At 40.6% G+C, this 20,356-nt stretch overlaps 1 protein-coding gene across 5 annotated transcripts in view; it reads right to left on the bottom strand.

Moving 5' to 3' along the window:
- Nucleotides 1-20,356, bottom strand: part of NTNG1 (netrin G1) — a 158,261-nt gene that overhangs the window by 92,419 nt on the left and 45,486 nt on the right. The window lies entirely within an intron of this gene.

Below are 20,356 nucleotides of genomic sequence, written 5' to 3'. Positions count from 1 at the left end.
CTGCCCCTTGACATACGCCCACCAAGCACAAGCAAATGGGCTCCTGCACTCTGACCAGCAACCTCCTCTTACCTGGGCAGGGAAATACTATTTTCTTTCTCTCTCTTTCTTTCCCATTAATACAGCTGAATGCTAAAACTGACAACGATTCATTGGGACTTGAAGCTAGGAAAAAAACTGCACGACAACAAAAAGGGTTATTTGAAAGCAGCACACTGCTTGTTACACTGACAGCTTCAAAGCACGCAGCTGTAACTGGAAATACTCTGCAAAACGTGTCTGTAACTCCCTGTTACAGCTCTGATTTCAAGCTCACGGTTGCTATTTCTATGCCTTCCTTTTGAATAAAACAGTGAAAATCAAAAATAAGTTTCAAGCAGAACAGAGAAAACACCGAATTTTTAATTATTTAAGCTTCATTTAATATATCAGGCACAAATGCCAGAATTTGCTAACTTACTTAGGCCTTTTCCTTAGGGAAAATACACATTGTGAAATCTGTAAGGTTCCACACCCTTTGACTATATGTACATATCAGTTTTGCAGAAAATGCTCACAGTTGTGCAAATCACAGCTTTCTGAGGTTTACTAGAAAAATCTGGTCACTTCTGTACCTATCCCCACAAAGCAGCGTGCATACCTATAATGTATATGCTTCTGTCATTGTTGGAAAAAGCAACTTCACCGGGAGTTCGTGGGTGTTGAAACCCAGCAAATAAAAGCTCCTGGGTAGCCAGACAGGTGCATTAAGCTCTGCTGAGGGATGGCTTCGGCTTCCTGCTCCAAAGCACCCACTGAGTCTGTTGTCATTCTTCATGTTAAAAACTAAAGCCACTCTGATCCGCGAGTCCCTGCATGCTGGAGGAGGCACGCTTTGTGACTTCCAGTGGGTAATCCACATTGTGTAAGACATATTGTTTCTTTCTGAATGTCAGTGGATTTCTTTTGCTCCCTTTTTCTTTCATCTCTTCCTTTTTAGCAAAAGCTGAGGTGCCAATATAATCAGAGAATGCAGGGAGACGGGTCTCTAACAAAACACAAGCTAACGTGAACACAGTAAGATCATGAGAGCTGGTAGCAATAAGGTACCTACAAAATGGTGCAGTGAATGCTAAAAATCAGCCCTAGCTGGCTACTGAATGGTAGTCTACATCTCTGTGGGCACAAGGCTTTTTTTGGGGGGGAAAGATGAGGCTGTTCACATTAAATGGGTCAAAGTGCTGTCCTGCACCTCAAAGTCTTACCAGCAGTAACATCAGTGGCACAACCTGCCACTGAAACCCTGGGGTAAGGGTATCACTGCAAATGAGAATCCTAATAAAAAGCTTCAGGCATATCCTACCCAACAAATGGAATTATTCTTTTAATTTTATAGCATGAAATTCTCTTTTAAGACTCGAATGATTGGATGACACCAAAACAACCTGTGTGGAGTTCAGTATTCTAGAGAATATTAGGAGAAAAAAACCCCTAAGCTGATATAAGCTGATAAAATAAATGTCCTGAATTCTAACGCAGGGAGGGGGAGAGAAATGATGAGTTTAGGGAAGTTCCCCTCTGCCTGCTGACACGGACGTCACTGATGTAATTCTGAAGTACTTAACTTGGTTATTGCTTCAGAGGCTTGGAGTCAGATTCCCATTTTCTCTACCAGCATCTTGGCATTAAACTGCTTCTAATTAATCTTAAACATAATTAGCATGTTAAGTCATACTTACACTACCAAAACAGTGTACAGGGGTCTTACCCTACATGAACATCCCTTAGTACACATTAGTATGAAAACAATTAATTTAACTGGCATTAGTTGCCTATTTTAATGTCTTGATCTCTGTGATAATCCTTTTTAAGATCTATATCTCAGTAAAATGAATACAACGAAGAGAAACCTTTGCCAATTTGTGAAAAGTAAGGCCGTTCTGTGTCGGGGACACCTAAAGCATGGAACATTAGCAGCCGTAAGTAATTCTGTGACCAGCAGGCAGCCGTAAACTGATCTTCATTCAAGCCTTCCAAGCAGCAGCTCTTCAGCTGGACAGGGTGGAAAATATTTATAACTTTTCAAAATGGTATTTAAGCCATTAGGACATTTCTAAATAATTAAACCCTAATAAACACTTCTAAACACTTTACTGCCAATTAGCATAAAAGGTAGCTGAGGCTTTCCCAACACCATGACCATCCAGAAGAAACCCACTATCTTTCTGTACAGTAATTGGAGATGCATATTAAATAGCTCCTTGCAGGCAGGCAAATTAAGTTGCTATTTATTTTGTTTTAGGCCGCTCTTGGAACGAAAAATATTACCAAAACTACTGACATAGTCTACAAGCTCTGGCTTTAGGGCGAGGTACCCATTTTGCAAGCATGGCAAGGGCACCTGGCTGCATCACACGGTCTGGTCACGCTCGGTGCCCGTAACTCTCAAGCGGAGTTACTGCAGAAGCTGCTGACTAGGGCTGACTGGTACCAGTAGGGTTTCCCCTCAGTTGGCTGGATTTAGTTTGTTGTAGCACTCAGTGATGTCTGTTTGTGCCAGCCAGCTTGATAGTGGCTTCTTCACTTCATAGTGGTGTCTGAGGTGCTCTGCAAGTGTCCCCACCTGGGACGTCCCTAAACATCCCTCCCACTGGGCGGGAACATCGCCTTACCAAGTGCATCAAGAGGAACAACTTGGTGGCGGACAGGACAGTGACCCTAGAGCGAGGGTCTTGGCTAAAAACAGAGGTCTAGCAGTAGTACGACCTTTGAGCGTCAGCAGGGGAGCCAGCAGCCGCGCTGCAGCTGCTGTTCAAGGGTTAAAGTCCAAGCGCTGCTGCTCAGGCAAAGCCAGTCTCTCATCAGGACAGCTCCTCAGCGCATCCGCGCAGGCTTAGGGCTTGATTGAAGATGTTGCTTCTTTCAATCTGCTTCCTGTCCACTCTAACGCCTCATGGACTTTTTTACTCAGGAACAAAGACAGAGTGGCTTAACCCTTCTGCAGCATGAATATTGGAAGCTGTATCACAGATTACACGCTGTAATAGACACCTGGCTAAATCCCTATAGAGGATTATAACTTGCATTTTCAAACTGGTTAAGGCTGCTGAGGTCAAGCAGACCAAGATTTAAAAAAGGAGCAAAATAAATTTTCAGGAAGCAAGTCACAGCAGCTGATTTCTGTACCACTGCCTCAAGGTAGTTAGCTCAGATGTGCAAAACCAGAAATAAATACAGTCTGCCTCACGTTTGGCATGAGGTCGTGCAGTAAATTACCACATTTGAGTCACACTTTTGGCAATAATAGAGTATTTCTGTTTTCCTTTCCAAGAGATCATTACAAGCAGTTTGCTTGGTACTGTGCTGTACATTGTATATTACTAATTAGCCAGTAATAGCTAATAGCAGCAATTGCTCTAATGCTTACATTTTGCATGTGGCTTCTAACAAGGAATTACCTGTTTACCGTGACAGCGCCAGATTATGAAACCATTAATTGGGAGATACTACTCATTAGGCATTGTCCTACTAAGGGCAAAGAGTCAGAGTGGTGGAAGATTGGCAAGGCACAGAATCCGTCGCATGATAATTGATGTTATCAAACTGACTACATCCATTAGCTGGTTTGAGAGCATCTCGGTCAACGTCTGCGGAATTATTGTTGTGATGAAGACAGGGATGGTTGTAGACAGGAACATTTTACCATCAATAGCCTTTCATCACTGCAGTGACAGCATTTTAAGTTAAAGTGATTTAAGTTAAGAAAGAAAAAGTGCTAAAATCTCAGTGGAAGATTTGATGCTCTTTCACAGAGCTCCCAAGTGAGAGGCATCTGGATGACTAGACAAGCACTTTGAACTCTGAGCAAAACCAGTGAAAAGAAAATAAAAAGCATGTTTAAATCAATAACTTCTGGGGAGACTTAAAAAGATTAAACCAGGAAGGATCTGACTGGCCAAAAATAAATAATAATGCTTAACAACTTTGTGCACTTTTAAGCTTGGAAGTACATTGCAGATTATGGCCCTGACTCTGCAACAAACTCAGTGCAAGCAGGCCCTTAAAATTCAGATTTTTAAAAAGATATTTAAGCCTTTAAAGGCCTGGAACATAGCCTCATGGAACACAGACCTAGCTAATTAATCTTCACGACAACACCTCCATGAGATATGGGATCCTATCCCAAATTTACATACAGATGCAGAATTAGAGAGAAATGCTTTTGCGTGATGAACTCTGTAATCCCTGATTATATTGTCCTGTTTCTTCCAAAGCCTTTTGGTAGATCACGTGAAGGCATTCTGGGCACTCAGAGTAGCTCTCAGATTATTAGATCATGCCTCTCTCCAACACTGTGAACTGAAAATGTATAATAGGAAAAAAAATAATATTTCCAGCACCAAATGCATCGGTGCATTTGGCAAATGCACTTAGGTCAGCCCATCCATGAAAGCACTCCTTGGACAAGGCAGCAGAGGGTATCAATCTCCAGCGTAATGCTCAGCTCACGTCAGCACATTTTTGTCCAAGTTGCTTTTCTGGTCATCCTGCTGCCCTGCAGGACCTCTGGCAAGGAAGGCACGCGGGAGATACAGGGGGTCTCCTCAACCAGGAATAGCTTCTACTGTCAATAACAACCACCTCGGTGTCTCTACCTCATGTTTTGTGGTCTGATACAGATCTCATCTTGCTCACTTTCTGATTATTTTGGACATGAATTCAGTGTGGAAGCCACTGATGGGGTAGAGAAAGGAGAGGTCTAAAACACTACAGCTGAAAGGTGTCATCCCGGGGCAAGGGAAAGCCAGCACAAAGGCAGGTTGGTCTGTTATCACAGACAGATGGTCTCAATTATTGTGGTGATCACAGAGGGAACATGAGACCATCAAAAACCTGAGAAATCAAATCACCTTGGTGGTGACAGGGGGAATCAGGGTGCTGGAAACACTAAAAAACTACCTTTTCTTTTCTTTTCTTTTCTTTTTTTACTGTGGTTATAAATTATTGCGGTCAGACTTTCAGTTCACAAGGGAAATGTATGGATAGCAGAATGTCTGAGAAACGTGTGAGAGTGGGGAGTGCTTTAACAACCCTGACCAGCCCCACCTGGGCCCCTGGCCAGGCCCTATTTAGGCTCAGGCTGGGGCTTTCATCTGCCTCTTTTTCTTGAGTTGGGTTCAGTTTTCTTTTGTTTTGTCTCCTGCTGTGGCTTCCTTGATGACCCTGCTTGCTGTGTGTGGGGCTCTTGATGGACAGTTTGTGTCTCCTGGTTGTGCTCAGGTCATGTAGGATGGTGCCCACCGGTGAGGTTGTGGCTGGTGCTGGTGTGGTCCTGTGCCCTTGTGTTGCGTGACTCTGCTCCTGTTGCTCTTTGGTGCTCACTGAGGGATACGCAGCGAGCAAGGAGGTAAGACACAACAGAAATGCAAAGCTCCACATCTGGCCCCAGGCAACAGTGGAGTAGGTTTAGATTAGCCGAGTATGTGAGTATGAAATCAGATTGTGGGATGTGAAATCATGGGAGCATGGAAATTTTCTGTTGGATAAATTTCAGGAAGACTGATGGTGTGAGCAAATTAGAACACTGCAGTCTGGGTGGGCTCCGGCAGCATGCTGCGAGGGGTGGGCCAGCAGCCCCCCCCCCCCCCCCCCCCCCCCCCGGGATGGGCAGGGTGGTAGCTGTGAGCTGCATTTGGCTGGTGCTGCCTCGCAAGGGGTGGGATGTGTGGGACTGGCAGGAGGCTTTCTTCTAACAGATCACACAACTGAAAAAGTAAGTAAATGTAACTAGTCCCATTTTTCCTGCCTGCAGACAAACTGAAGAAATGTGCCTTGCCACAGTGGTGGAGGCAGGTAGGACATGATGGTTGTGGCTTCTGCAAAAAGTTGCTCTTGGAGCTTTCTAACTGGTGTCCAAGGAAGCTGCATCTTCTACCCCTGTGGCCCCTACCCCTACAATAAAGGTTTGCTTGCCCTCCTGGTGGGCAGCTGTTGAGTAGTATCTCTGGAGGCTCACGCGAAGTATTGATGCCCTAAGTCTTGGAAATTGAGTACCTTCAGATAGGCCAAAAATTCCAACCTGATTCCTGTGTCGACCAAGTGATGTGAGCAGAAGAGAGCACCCATGTGGTGTTTAATGGATGAGCTACAACAGTGTTCAGAACCCTATCTCATGCTAGTTTCAGTAAACGTGTCTTTCGTGGACAGCTCTTCAGGTAGACCATTCATTGCAGCCCAAAAAACCAGTCGCAGTCATGCGCATACAAACTCTCATGTGAGGCTAGAAATAAGCAGCGTAGAATGACAACTAAATGTTCTAAGGGTATCGAAAAATGAATCTAGTTTTGTAATGACTTAAATGAAAACTAGATGGGTCTGGATCTCTCCACTAAAGGACAGCATTATTGTGATTTTTTTGGTTTGTATTTTAAAGGGAGGTACAGTGAAAACTGTTTTTCACAAGGCTGTTACTGGTTAGCTAGATCTTAAAGTGGTAAAGATTTTGGAAGTAACAGGACGGGCTTATGCTGTAGTTTAAAAATCTTCTGTCCTTAATACATCTGGACTAAAACTTCCTGTCATCAAATTGCCACTTCAATAGTTTAATGATAATGTTGCATACACTGTTTATTTATTGAGAAAGATGCACAAACCCCTCTATTCTTTTTTTTCTCTTAGCCATAGTATTTTTTTAATCTGGAAGGTTTCTAAAACACTGTAGTTCCATTAATATTGCTTCAAGAGTTACCCAACTGTCGACCAAACAGTTAGAGCTTTTTAATAGCACAGCTATCCTACAGTGTCTAAATATTCAGAGTAGAACTGAAGACAGCTGTATTTGACTTGACATTGTAAAGTATTTCATATAAGCACATTCAAAAATGGACTGTGTAAAATAACAAACTATTACTAAACAAGCAAAGAGTTTTTTGTTTATTCCTACTGTATTTAAATGTAGAGTAATAAGAGAAGCCCACACTGGCACATGCAGTCACTAAAAAGCAAATAGTATGAAGAAAAAACACTTTTAAGATGGCATCCACTTAACCTCTGTGCAGGTTCCAACCAGGTAGTGGAAGTCCAAAATGCTAATGTCTCACTAGGAGTATGTAAAAACAGCCTCAGCACTTACACATGTGGTTCATGCAATAACTCAAGCTACTTGTTGGGCTTGGCTGACTGAACAACACTATAAGTAATAGGCTTTGTAATTTGTACTTAATTTGGGAATTTTCAGGTTCGGGGAAGCTCAATTTACGGTCACAGAGCAGTATTATATAGTTGCAAATGGGCATGTTTGTAAGGGTGGGTGTAAGGCTGCACGTATGCAGATGCACACAGGGTTCCTGTCCTGCTGGGGCTTTGCACCTGCTTGCTTGCTACCTTTTCCTCTGAGCACAGCAAAACAGATCAAGGGCTTCCAATCACTAAAACTAATTTTACACTAAATTAGAATGAGGCTACTCTTTAAAACAGCACAAACGTAACTCTTCTGGGTTTGGAGGGGGGCCTTGAAACATTTAGAAAAAACTTAAGAAATCCCATTGTGTCAGTTTTCCAGTTCAGCAACTTCCAGTGGATCTAATGGAAAATCCCTTTCCTTCAGAGCTGCACCTTTGCTGTGGGCTCAGCCCTGCCTCAAGCAAGCCTTAGCCTGCAATCTAGCAGTGTGCTGCTTGCACAGAGCAACACCCCTGCCCCCACACTCCTACTGGGGAGCGGGTGGTCTCTGAGCTGGCAGCTTCTCTAAGGACAAATTCCCTGCAAACTTGGGAGATCCCACCTCTGTACCTAGCAATTATGTTGCTGTGTGGTGAGCTGGATGACAGAGCTGATGTGTCTGGAAAGCAAGTACGTTTTCCCTGTCTTAGTTTTCCACTGACTCAAGTGCTGATACTGCCAGAAGGGATGCAACAGCTGGGGAAGCCAAGCGGTGCAGATAGATTGACTGGCTTAAGGGCAACATGAAAATGCACTCTAAATTGTGAACAAAGAGCTAAATTATGCCTGTGCTGTCATGCTCACGCTTATCTGTTAAAAGGTCATTTACGTATACAAATAGCTACTTGTATGTGCAAGTGTTTATGCTGTAAAAAAAATATTCTGGGGGTGTAAATGTGTACTGGATGTGGGCACAACCAGTTCTGTCCCAACAAAATGACTTTCGCTACATATGTCACCTCAAGGCATTTGTCACCCCAATGATTTTATTCTTACGAAGGGCAGCAGGATTTAGGACAAGACATTCAGATTATTTCCTTTCCTACAGATGTAAACACAGCACCTGCAAATGCTACTGGGGTCAGCACTGAGGGTATTTCTGTTGCAATCTCTACAATCTAAACTCAGGTACGAAGAATTTTTTTTTTCTACTGGCAGTATTTTTTTTCCTAGATATATATACATGGTAGCATGCTTCAGATTTTTTTCTTTGCTTCATCTGAAAATGCTATTCTTTCCTATGAGTAGAACTGTAGAATATGCTACACCAGCGAAGTACAGCTGAGTTTGATTGAAGGTTATATTATCTCATTGTGATTGTAGGTTTTGCTTTTAGCTCTGAATGCTGGCAGACCATCATGATGAAGACTGAGATACCAAAATGCACTGTATCAAGCTACTCTGATGGACACAAAATTTATACAAAACTTTTTTTCATGCACCAAAACACATAACTCCTGTACTAGGAAGTTAAAAGGGGAAATAACAAAACCAAACCCCAAACCTAACTGCCTTTGTAAAGACAAAGAGTCCTTGTTTAAGTATTCACCCTCAGGAAAAAGGTCTTACCATTTATTCCCTGCTTATAATTTCCACCAACTTAAAAGATGCTACCTGCTTGCCTAAATGTGCAGCTACAACAGACAGTCATTCTGCATGATATCTGTGGGATACCGAGTATGAAGCAGAGTAAGACAATGACCAGAAGGATACCAAATCCTCTGTGGTATTTATTAATGGTTGCCTGTGACAAACCACTGTTTCCTTTAATAGTTTTCCTGGGGCGATTCCTGCTTCCTCTGTGGGAGACTTTTAAGACTACTAGAGAGGATTCCTAAGTAGTAGTAGTTCAATAACTTTTGTCCAATGTGATGCAAAAAATAGTTGGAAAAATAGTATCTCAAATTTTGCTTTATTTTTTCCAAAAGGAACTAATCTTAGGACAGATGCTCTAATCAAATACCTATACAGCCTACAGAAATTAATGTGTATATTATTGAGAGCCGTACTAAAATAGTAAGTTGATGTTTTACTAATCAGAATGAGACAAACACTGAGTGCAATTCAATAAACAGTTAATTCCCTAAATCTGAACAATTTTTTACTGTGTTATCATTGTAGACAGCTTTGCTAAGCCAAGGCAGGTTGTCTTCCCCAGCTATGATAGTCCCTTATTTGGCATATTATCACACCAGTTTCAACAGGCTACCCATGTCATAGGATGTAGCAATGTAATGTACTTGCTATGAATAAGGATATCAAAACTGTCACTTCAAGCTATAAGAAAAACTTTATCAATCCATGTTTATGCAATATTGCATGTTTATGTAGTATTTTGCTTATTACTTTGTAAGCTGTAAATCTCCAGATGATTTACAAGCAGGCGTGTTCAGCTGCCCACAGAGTTATAGCTGGGGGTGATCAGACAAAGAGGTGAAGTAATTAGTGCTCAGACCAAGCTAAGCCTGGAACACACCCTTTTCCTTTCCCCACAGGCCTTTTTTTCAAAGAGTTTTTTTTTTTTTTTTAATTAATTACATGGCTAATGCCATAGAGAAAAGAAACTGCAGAGCCAGACAACAAATAAAAGGGACTGAAGTGACAAAAGAAATTCTTGGTGTTGGGGATATTTCAGCTGTACTTCTGGGACTGTTTGCATCTGTAGGCACTGTTTGTCCTATTCCTGTGTTATTGATTCTGTGCCCGTGGATTTCATACAAAATTATATTCCTACAATAACCATAATTTTATTTCTGATTCTTAACGTCAGTATTGGTTTTGACAAGTTCTGACCTGCTCCTGTATTAGCAATGTGCCTACTGCCATTTTTAATAAACTTTAGAGCCGATGGATTAACAGTGGGTGTCAAACATGACAATTAGAATTGGTGATGTTATGGAGAAACGCTGGTTTTAATATATATATATATATATAAAATCTTACTATTGCCACGGAATCTGCACTCATTTCTGTTGTGTTTGATCATTTTGTGCTACAGAATTCCCAGGCTCAGAGGACCCTTCCGTGTATGTGAACCACTTAAAGATGAATGAAAAGGAACATAAACAAAAATGACAATTGTAAGTGAAATCCAATTTCACCTCATTTCTCTTAAAAGGTGTGCTACATTGTTTTCCCTTCATTTGTGTTTGTCAGGGTGAGAAAATAAATATTTTTAATGAATCACAGTGTATACCTACATAATGTGGAATTGTTCCAGAAACAAAATCAAATGTTGGATTTTAATCTACAGCGAAGGGATGTCCTATTAGTATTCACAATGAATTGTGTGATGTCTGCACATTCAGATTATAGCACATAGTGCTTTGAAAGAGAACAAAGACACTCATCAAATCCACATTATGATACTCCATCAATGTAAGTAATTCAATCAAAAAAACATACAGTATCTTTTCAGGAAGGGCTGCAAACTTTGTGAAAAACTAGTAATTTGTTCAGTTCTGTGCCAGAAATTGTCAAGATTTTTCCTTTATTACCTATATCCATAATTAAAAACAAATAACTGCACGGCTCTGAAAAAATACACAATAATTTCCTACGCTAATTTGTACTATGACTATTGTCTGCAAATTTATAGTTCGGTATGGTACGTGATTCCACTGACTCCTAACAACCTTTCATTTTCAAAATTTATTTCATCACAGCATGTTGAAATATAGAGAATCCAAACTGGCTGGGTGGCAGGGCAGGGGGAAGGAGAGCAGCTGCTCCCCTGTCCCCTGCAGAGCAGGGGGCATAATGCCTGCAGGATCCCTACTGCTGCCCCTTGGGCACTGCTGCCTCGGGTGGGAGACTCAGAGCAATGGGAATCGGGGATAAAACCAGTCCCCAAAAATACTTCATGGCCTTAGTTACTGTCCCAAATGACATGGAATACTTCCTGAGTCTGAATGAGTGTTTTCTACCTGAAATAAAATATTGCACCTCTAAGTGCAAGAAAGCCTTATGATAATGTGTGTAATATTTCAGTTAACGCATCAGATGTGTAGCACATGAGCAACTCCCCTGAGCGGAGCCAAGCTTGCTTACTGAGCTGATCGTAGAGTTACTCCCACCCGGCGATGAAGAGGCTTCCTTCACCACAGAGCTGTGGCAAGACTGCTGCGGTACGGCTTCCACTCTGAACTCAGCTTGCCTCCTCTGTTACAAGGAACAGCTACCAGCACATCAACTGGGATAGCTCAGGCAACCCCGTTAGTAAGAACAGGGCAGCCTGCGCTGTGTAGCAGTGCTCGGCACCGATGCTTTTGCTTACATGGATGTTGTGCTGCCAATTTGTTATCTGTACTGTTAACACTCTTCTGAGGTTAAGCCTGGGTGTATATGCCAGGATGAGACAACTGTAACTCATGAAAACTGTAGAATGAATATACACTAAAAAATGTTTGACTTTTGGTAAGCATTAGGTGGGGAAGTTTCTCACAAGGAGAGACTGAATGTAAGTTTTCTATAGCGGAAAAAACAGTCTTTCTGCAATTGCCTGCTGGGATGCCTGAAGGTAAAGTTTAACGACAAGGATTCCTTTTACCCTAATACATTCCAATCTATTATACAGTAAGTTGATAAGAGAGGCTCTAAGTATGTTCCTTTCCACCGTACCACCCTGGGAAGCTGTAAATTACAGCATATTACGTTCACTATCAGTTCTACCTATCACAGGCTTGTCTTACAGAAGATGTGATAAAGAGAAACACCTTGGATAAAGTAATGCAATTAACTGCTGCCGTTTGAAATCTGAAAAATTACTTTTTCTTATCCCAGCCTGTCTAGCTGTTCAACCATTTTTGAGCAAAAATGCTGTTTAATGACTTGATGGCTGACTGGAGGACTACTTTCCAACAGATTCTGTTTCTTGTAGTGGTACAGGGCAGATCCAAATCTTGCACCAGCCACCAGCATCCTGGCTGTGCAGCCCAGAGGTCAGGGATGTTCAGGGGCAGGAGCATACCGGGACAGCCCAGCTCCATCTCCAGCTGCCTCAGTGAGGGGTACGATGGCGACATCACCTCCTTATCACTTGGCTGTGCTTGAGGTAAGATGCTCTGTGGCTGGGTAAGGCAGCACCCAAAGCTAGAACGGCTTGCAGTTGCCTTGCTACAATGATAGATACATCTCCGTGTGTTCCTACGGTTCCTCTGTAATTTAAACAACCTAGTGTTGTTCAACATTTATCTTTAAAGGGAGTTGTAGGTCGCCGTTTGTACTAAAGGAGCTATATGAAGTGCACTTATTAGAATGAGAAATACCTGTTTATAAAATGAGTCACTATTTGTAAGGGTACAAAAATAAAAGACCTGAGAGAAGGTGAGATATTCTTTCCTCCAACACAGAATTTTGGGCTATACTATGCTACAAACCAAACCATGTGCCTCTTTCTTTAAAGATATGCAGCATTTACATTTTTTATATTAAAACATTTTGCATATTCAATCTGAATATTTTTGGCCCCTAATAAAGTGTTTTAAGGATAAGAAGTGGCATTGCTTTGCTTATAACAATGTCTTTAGACAGCTTACAAAATCACCCTGTTCAACATGGCTGTGATATGGTAATGCAAAAATAACAATAAAAAAAACAAAGGAAAAGCAACTTGAAAAGATTTATGCCCATAGATTTATTAAATTTCATGTCTTCTAAATTTTGATTCGGTATTTACTGAAAGTCCTGCAGTGAAATCAATGGAAAATAACTCCAAATTTTAGCTGATAACTTAAGTCAACATAGGGCTCTAAATAATTTTAAATGGTTTTGAGATTATTTTTGTGAATTTGAATAATTGGTTAAATAATTCTTTACATGGGCACTGGAAATTCAAAACATTGGCCAACAATTAAAATGTACATAAGCAAGCAAGCAAGCCTGCTACATTAGCTTTGATTTCAATAACTCATAGTGACATACTAAGGTTATTTTAAATAATGTATTAGTATAATTTATTTGACAAGCAAGCTGAGAGGTACTTGGTTTTGCCATAGAAGCTATTTAAAAAAAAAATAATCTGCTGTCTACCTCTTGCTTCCTTGCAAACATTTGTGACTATCTGTATCTCTTTACTTATTTGTATATATTTTGGAACACAGTACTGTCTAGGTTTATATTATAAAAACAACTTCTCTACTTGACATTAAGCCCAGTAAACTTTCTTTTTAAAGTTCCAGTATCTTAGATTGCTTTTCTAGACTTATTTTTGTAAACATTATTTTGCAGATGTAAGAGGTGGAAACTTAGAATTACAATATATATGGATACGTGGAAGTTTGCGAACAGCTTTGACTCTGACTTAGGATTTTCTTGTAGGGTCTGTACTCCCCAAACCTGGAGAAACTGCTTGTATACATGTGGATGACTAGGAACTTGGCTGATGCCAAGATTTTGGATATGGTGCTCAAAAATAGAAACTTTGATATTTTTTTTTTTTTAATCTGCAAGCACATAAGAAAAGCATTTTAAACTCTATGTTGTATATCTGAAGGGATATTTAAATATTTATTATGTTATAAAATAACCTTATGCCACAGAAAAGATTTTATTAGGACTTTATGGTTTTATTGAAATGCTCTGAAGTTCCTCTCAATGAGGCAAATCCTATCCTGAGATTCTATTAATTTAATTCCTAGTCAAGAATGCACTGAAACCAACAGATGCTCAAACTGAATAAAACCTGAATAGCAATTGAATAAAAGCTCTGGGAGGTATCCCAGTACTTAAAAGGCCCCAGTTGATCCTGTCACTTCCCAGCAGTTTTTAGCTCCGCATACATCACGCTTCTCTGAAGCTGGCCTGCTTTGCCATCAGCCATTCTCCCGCAATGTCAGTGGAGGAAAGTGACTTGCACTAGTTTCTGAGTGAGAAAACCCAATGTCACTGCTCTGCTCCTGGAGCTCGGAGATGGGACAGGGCTGAGGATGGGAACCTTGCGGCACCCTGGGGCTGTGGGGAGCTTGCAGGCCTGGGGAGCAGAGGCCACAGCCCCACATGAAGGCAGGTAAAAAGGCCGTAAAACAAATGTCTGACTAGAGTAAATCTAAAGAGTAATTGTGTATCTCTGAGTAAGGCAAGCATGTTTCATAGCAGCGCTTGCCTTACCTTTTGTTAATTAAAGAAATGCTTCATAATACAATAGCTGTCATAGATGATATAATTGCTATCACTTTGATAACTTCATTAAATTACACCGCAGGATGTAAGTCCTTCAGGGCACCTTCATTTAAGATGCTTGATATTTGTCAGTCACCCTCATGAATGGGATTTTTTACTTTTTTTTTTAATACCACCTACAAATGCCTGGCTCTGTTAGCCGAGTCTAGACTAGCAGGGCAGTCAGGCATGGGCTGGTGTAACTACAAGACAGAAACAGGATGGAAGGCAGATTTGCTGAGATTTTGACTAGCTTATGCATAATAATGAAGGTTGTCATTCTGCAGAAGGGTTTAGGATAAGTTATGTAGTAATGGTGCTCAAATTGTGATGTTGTACTGGATAGCCAACATTTGCCATTAAAAAGCACATTATATTGTCAATGACGGATTCTACACCCAAGTGTTTCTCATCCTGCTATTCATTCCCATTCCCAGCTGAAGAGACAGCCAGTGTATTCTCAGCTTACCTTGTGGTCCAAGAGGCACAACTGTGTTGAATACCACAGGTCTGTGTAAAACGTTCAGTTTCATTAACAAGATTAATATAATGGCCTAAGCTAAACAGGAAAAAAAAAAAAAGAAAAAAGCTTTCTGCTGGGCTGCTGAATGTATTAATTACTGCTGCTTGTTTACACATTGGTATAGCAGCAGCATGTCACCGAGTGGTTTGAGCCCACAGCCTGCTGAGGGGCATTGTCCACACAGGGAAGAAGACAACCTCTGCCTGGAGGCATTCCCCATCCTGACAGCATTTTGATACATCTGATTGTCAGTTTCATTATTTTGGTGATGGCCAGCTGCTCATTTGTCACTGTTACAATGACATGCTGTCATGCACTGGTCTTAGCAAAGCTCAGGTGTTTGCTTCTTGTTGTGCCTTGGAGAAGAGGATGCAGAACAGCCACAGCCTATACTCCTGATTTACTCAGGAATAGGAAAACTTCAGGAAGCAGTGCAAAGAATAAGGTTAAGCCCTGTATGTGTTTGGTGCTGTTAGGCTGGCATTTGGGACGGACAGGTCCTTCACGTGTCCCTCAACTCCTGCTAAAGACTGCATGAATCTTTGCATGGATTTAAATTGAAGCAGACTTACTCTGAGACACTCAATTATATAAACAGCAGCAAGAGTCTATAAAACACAATTATCCCACAAGAAATAGTAGAAAAAAAAATATAAAAAGGGACACACTATGTTCAATAGGAGATACTGTGAGTAAAATATTTCTCTTAATGACAAACAATTGTGAAGGTTTAAAGAGTGACATTACTGTGACAAGCAATGTACCCCTCCAGTCATCTCAGATGAGGACTTCTCTCCCACTGTGTTTTATTGTTTGGGATTATTTTATTACTGGACTTCACTTAATGTAAAATTAATTACTCCTTATATCCATATTTTTTAAACCCCACCAATTATCAAGTGTAACACTTGAAATAATTCACCAAGTGAGTTTAATGAAATTACAAATAGACTAAGTTCTGCAAATAGAACTGCTGCTTTGAGAGCAGGCTGCAGCACGCCGCCTGTATGGTGTTAGTGGAACAGGCGGTAATGATGCATGCGTATGCTAGACTTTGGAAATGAAACTTTGCTGAACTGGTGAAATACCAAGAACGATAATTAAATATGAGAGTGGTCTTGTAACAAAATATACCTTTCATCCATAAAAGTAGCACCCCAGACTGCAGTCTCTGTAGGTGCTCTCATGCTTTGTATTTTTAAAATACTTGTTTAAAGGACAGCTGTAGTATAAGTCAAGTCAATGGTGAGAAGGCTAGATGAGGGACTTATTTGGGGTTTTGAATATTTAGTAGGATAGACAAGTAAGAAGGGCTGGAGAAGGCTTACTTAATTTTTGCAGTACTTGTAAGGACTTCTTTCAGTATAGTTGCTTTTTCAGTTTTAGACGAAACTTCTGTTTTCCCTGCTTTTACTTGACTTAATGCAGAAATCATTAGATACAAAGTAGATTCTGTGCTACATCCCTAAGCTACTCCAGAGCTTGAGGGGAGATCACCTTTAGCCTCCTGGGTGGTACCACTAAGGCTGAATAAAATCTCTGGAAAAATATAATTTACTTTTTAGTGCTGTGAAAATCTAGTTAAAATCTGGACTATATTGCTTATATTCCCATCATTAATGAAGTGTTAGGGGAAATCTGTCAGGATTAAAAAGTCAGGATAAAGTGGGAATAACTTTTGTGACTTCGTTAAAGCTGCAGTACACAAAACCCCCAAGGAAATTAAATCCTCAAACATGTATTAGGTTTTCCTGCAGTGTCTTTAACTGAAAACAATTTCCTCTGAAAAATGCATTAAGACTTCAGAAGCTGAAGATTTTGATACTCAGATATGTGTAAACTAAATTACATTTTGTTTCCCTGACCAATCACAATTGATGCTGGTACCATTATTGGGATTTTTACTTGTGAAAGTGCCACTGAATGGTTAACTGCTTCAGAAACGGGCAGTTATAGGGGCAGAGGGGCAGCATTCAAGGCAATGCTTTTCATGGGAAGAAGCATTTACTGACACATGCTATTGCAAACCTTCTGGCCAGAAAATGTGAATTCTTTAGTCACAGCTGAGAGCCTTTGCTCCCCAAAGGAGCCTCCCTGAAGTCACTGCAGCTGTATCTGAGAGCTGGCTGTGTGAACCACATACAACGCCGTATAAATGAGATTGGTAACCAGAGCATCGAGGGAGTGGCTGCTTACAAAAATCCAGCTCTAAGGCACAGCAGTCCTTACTCCTGTACTTCTACAGGTAGGCTTTGGGATGTGTCCTTGGTCAAAGAAGTAGTCTGAAAAGAAAGAAACTTGGGAGGGGAAAAAAAAAAAAAAAAGAAAGACTAGAACTAAATTCTGAAACAAGTCAGTGACAACTGTCGGCAACACTGGATAAAACTGAAATAGAGAGGTGATAATGGTATGAAACAGGGAAGGAGGAGTGTGAAGAACTGAGGTCGTCAGAAAAAAAAAAGGCAATAAACAACTGAAGTTTAAAAAAGGTAACTTCTTGTTACTTTTTTTCTTTAATCTTCAGGTCATTTCCCTGAATATAAAAGCCAGAAAGCCACAGCCAGGTCTGTCTTTCATAAATGGTAAGGCATACTGGTAGTCCTGCTGGTTCCTCTTGAAAACAGCTGATAGGGAAGGTCTGCTGTTAATGCAGCTCTGCTAATTTGTGATGAGTATGCAGAAGGTGCCACTCGCCAGGAATTATGAGCGACCCACCCAGAGGCAGTTTACTTATCAATGGGGCCAAGCATCTTTCCAGGCAAGGTTCTGACTAAAAAGTACCTTTTCCCCCCTTTGCCATTTAAGCCCTCTTCCTGGGTTTCTCAGGTATTTGGCTACGGTTCCTTTCCTTTTCCTAGAACATGATATTATAGCAAAAAGTACTTGTGCCAATCTCTCCTCATAACTCTGCTTCTGACCCATCATGCCCATAGTCACTATTTTAGTCATGGTCCCTGTTTCTTTATTCCAGTTGCTAACACTCTCAGAAGGGTAACCATTATAACAGCACCAAAACACACAGCATTTCACCCATCCTTAGTCCCAGCACAGTGGATATGCTCACATGGCAAAATCGGGGAGTAACTACAACACAAAAATGCCCATCTATGCCAGCACGACTCTATCCTGTGTTGGTAGCATTAGCACTGAAAGTGTAGGGTAACAGGATCACACATTACTTACGAGTTCCCAGAGGTCTTGGCTTCTCGTTCCTACCTTTTTTTTAATATGTCCTAACACAGTCCAAATAGCATAACTACATTCACACACATAAAATCACACCTTCATTTTGCTGTGCATGAGGCAAAGAGTCGAGTGTCTGATCTGAAGGCAGCAGACTATCTACAACGAGGAATTTTGCACGCAGAAGAAAAGCATAAGAAAATGAAAGGTCGCTGTCTCGAGGTGGGTAAAGAAGATGGGATGGAAAAGTGCTAGATTAGAAAAAAGTGAAAAAGTGAATTACCATTAAGTCATTTTCCCTGCTGTCTAATTTCCTCTCATTCCTCCATGTGGATGTTATGCTAAATGACAAAACAAGTGGTAAAAACCAGGACAAGAACTTCTCATGCAGAACAGCCACAAGTGCAACTTTGTAAGTCCTCTTTTTCCTCCTATCTTTTCCCCAAAAGTCTAAACATGCTCTTAAAAGGAGTGTATGTTTGTGAACCAGCAGTGGGCTGTTAATGGAACTTGACCATAATTTATTTTTATGGCTTGCAAAGTTAAGTGATTTTACTTAACATGCCATTTTTAAATCTAAATGCATGAGAATACAGAGAAGGAAAAGTATGAGATACAGCAAATGTACTAAGGAAAATGTATACATCTCCACTGAAAAATAAACTGGTGGTCTGGTTCACTGATACTGTATTTCTCCAGCATGAGGCAACTCTAGCAGGTAAGCCTCCTGCAGAGTTTGATAAATAAGTCTACCTGGTTCCTCTAAAATATTTATTCAAATGAGGGAGAGATCTCACAGTTTAATACCAATTCACTTAATGGACGGACCGCTGAGTGGGTGCACTAATTGCGTTAAGACAGGTATCGCACAGAATTTTGTTTGCTGGGTGCAAAGGTTTAGTGGCAGGTCAAAACTAATTTATGTTAATTGTTTGGAGCTACTATGTCATATTTGTCATCATCACACCTAGTACCCTCTACTTGACAGTTAATCTCAGCCTAGCTACTAAAAAGAAAAGGGTCCTCATATACTCGGGACCTCTAAACCATTTCTGACTAGAGCTGCTACTAGCTCCACTAGGAAAACTCTTCAGGAAACAAAGCTCCTGTTGGCGATACAATCATCCTGAATGCTTGGTAAGATCTTTTATCAGGCTCTAGTGATTATTTTGAATTTTAAAGTAAACATTTCAATTTTTTTTCCTGCTTTATTGACACCGCTGTAAGAAGTAAAGCAAGAAAAGTGAATTATACAAATGCACAAAGACAAACTTCGTGTCTGTTGTAAAGTTATACATGGTCTTATACCTTACTCTTACTATTATTTAAGTACTAGATTGGAAAGCAATCTTTAAAAAACATGTAAATCAGCTATGACTGCTATGATTTATTTGTTTTACATTATTTTGCCTTCTTTTCAGTACCTCACACTTTTGTTGTAAATAGCTATTTATGATCACCTGTTTGTTGTTCGGACAAAAAAGATGGACAGGTCAGTAAAGACGGACAGAGTGGCCATCTGGTTAAATAACGTATTTCAAGAGGGCTACAGGAGATAAAAGAAAATCTGACAGTTCACGTTTGCCTTTATCCTTCACCATGTCCAAGGATGCCCCCCAAATTTGACCTATACTTGAATATATTCTTGATTTTCTTTAAAGCTAATGTGCCTAAAAATACCCATAAAATCTTCCAGATACTAACTGGAACATTATGCCTTTTTTGCACAGGAAGCTTCATATTCCCACTTCTGCCTCAAACCAGCCAATTTCTAGGAGAAACATCAAGCAATTCACTGTGTGTGCCTGCAAAGCCTGGGTCATGCTGTTGTCAAATGATGAGATTCAAGGCATTGCAAACTACGTAACAGGTACAGCAAGGCTTCAGGTGGGCTCTTTTGTAAACTGCCTCATCTACACAGATCTGCCAACTGTCATTTTTCTGTAGGCTTTTTAATTTCTTTTCCCCTACTGTAATTATGAGAGGTACATCAGTGCCTAAGGCTATGTTACTATCTCTAGACTCAGGCGCTTTAAAGTAATGTCTGTTTTTTGCATCTTCTATTTTCTAGTTTGGTATTAACGCAGACGTATGTCGTGGCTTCTCAGTGTGGCAGCTGTAGGTATCCTCACTTCTCAGTGGCCCTGCCTGGCCTGAGTATGTTTGCATAAAGATAATGCATAAAAGATGTTTTCCCCACAGAAACCACAAAGTAAATGTAACAAGTAATCAATCGTCTGAACAGCAATCAGGAAACCTCTTAACGAACATCCTACACAAACACAATAATTA

The sequence above is a fragment of the Falco punctatus genome (genome assembly GCF_963210335.1).
Source record: "Falco punctatus genome assembly, chromosome: 11".
Classification (NCBI taxonomy): Eukaryota; Metazoa; Chordata; class Aves; order Falconiformes; family Falconidae; genus Falco; species Falco punctatus.
The sequence above is the reverse complement of the archived record's forward strand: the minus strand, read 5'-3'. Positions and strand labels throughout refer to the sequence as shown.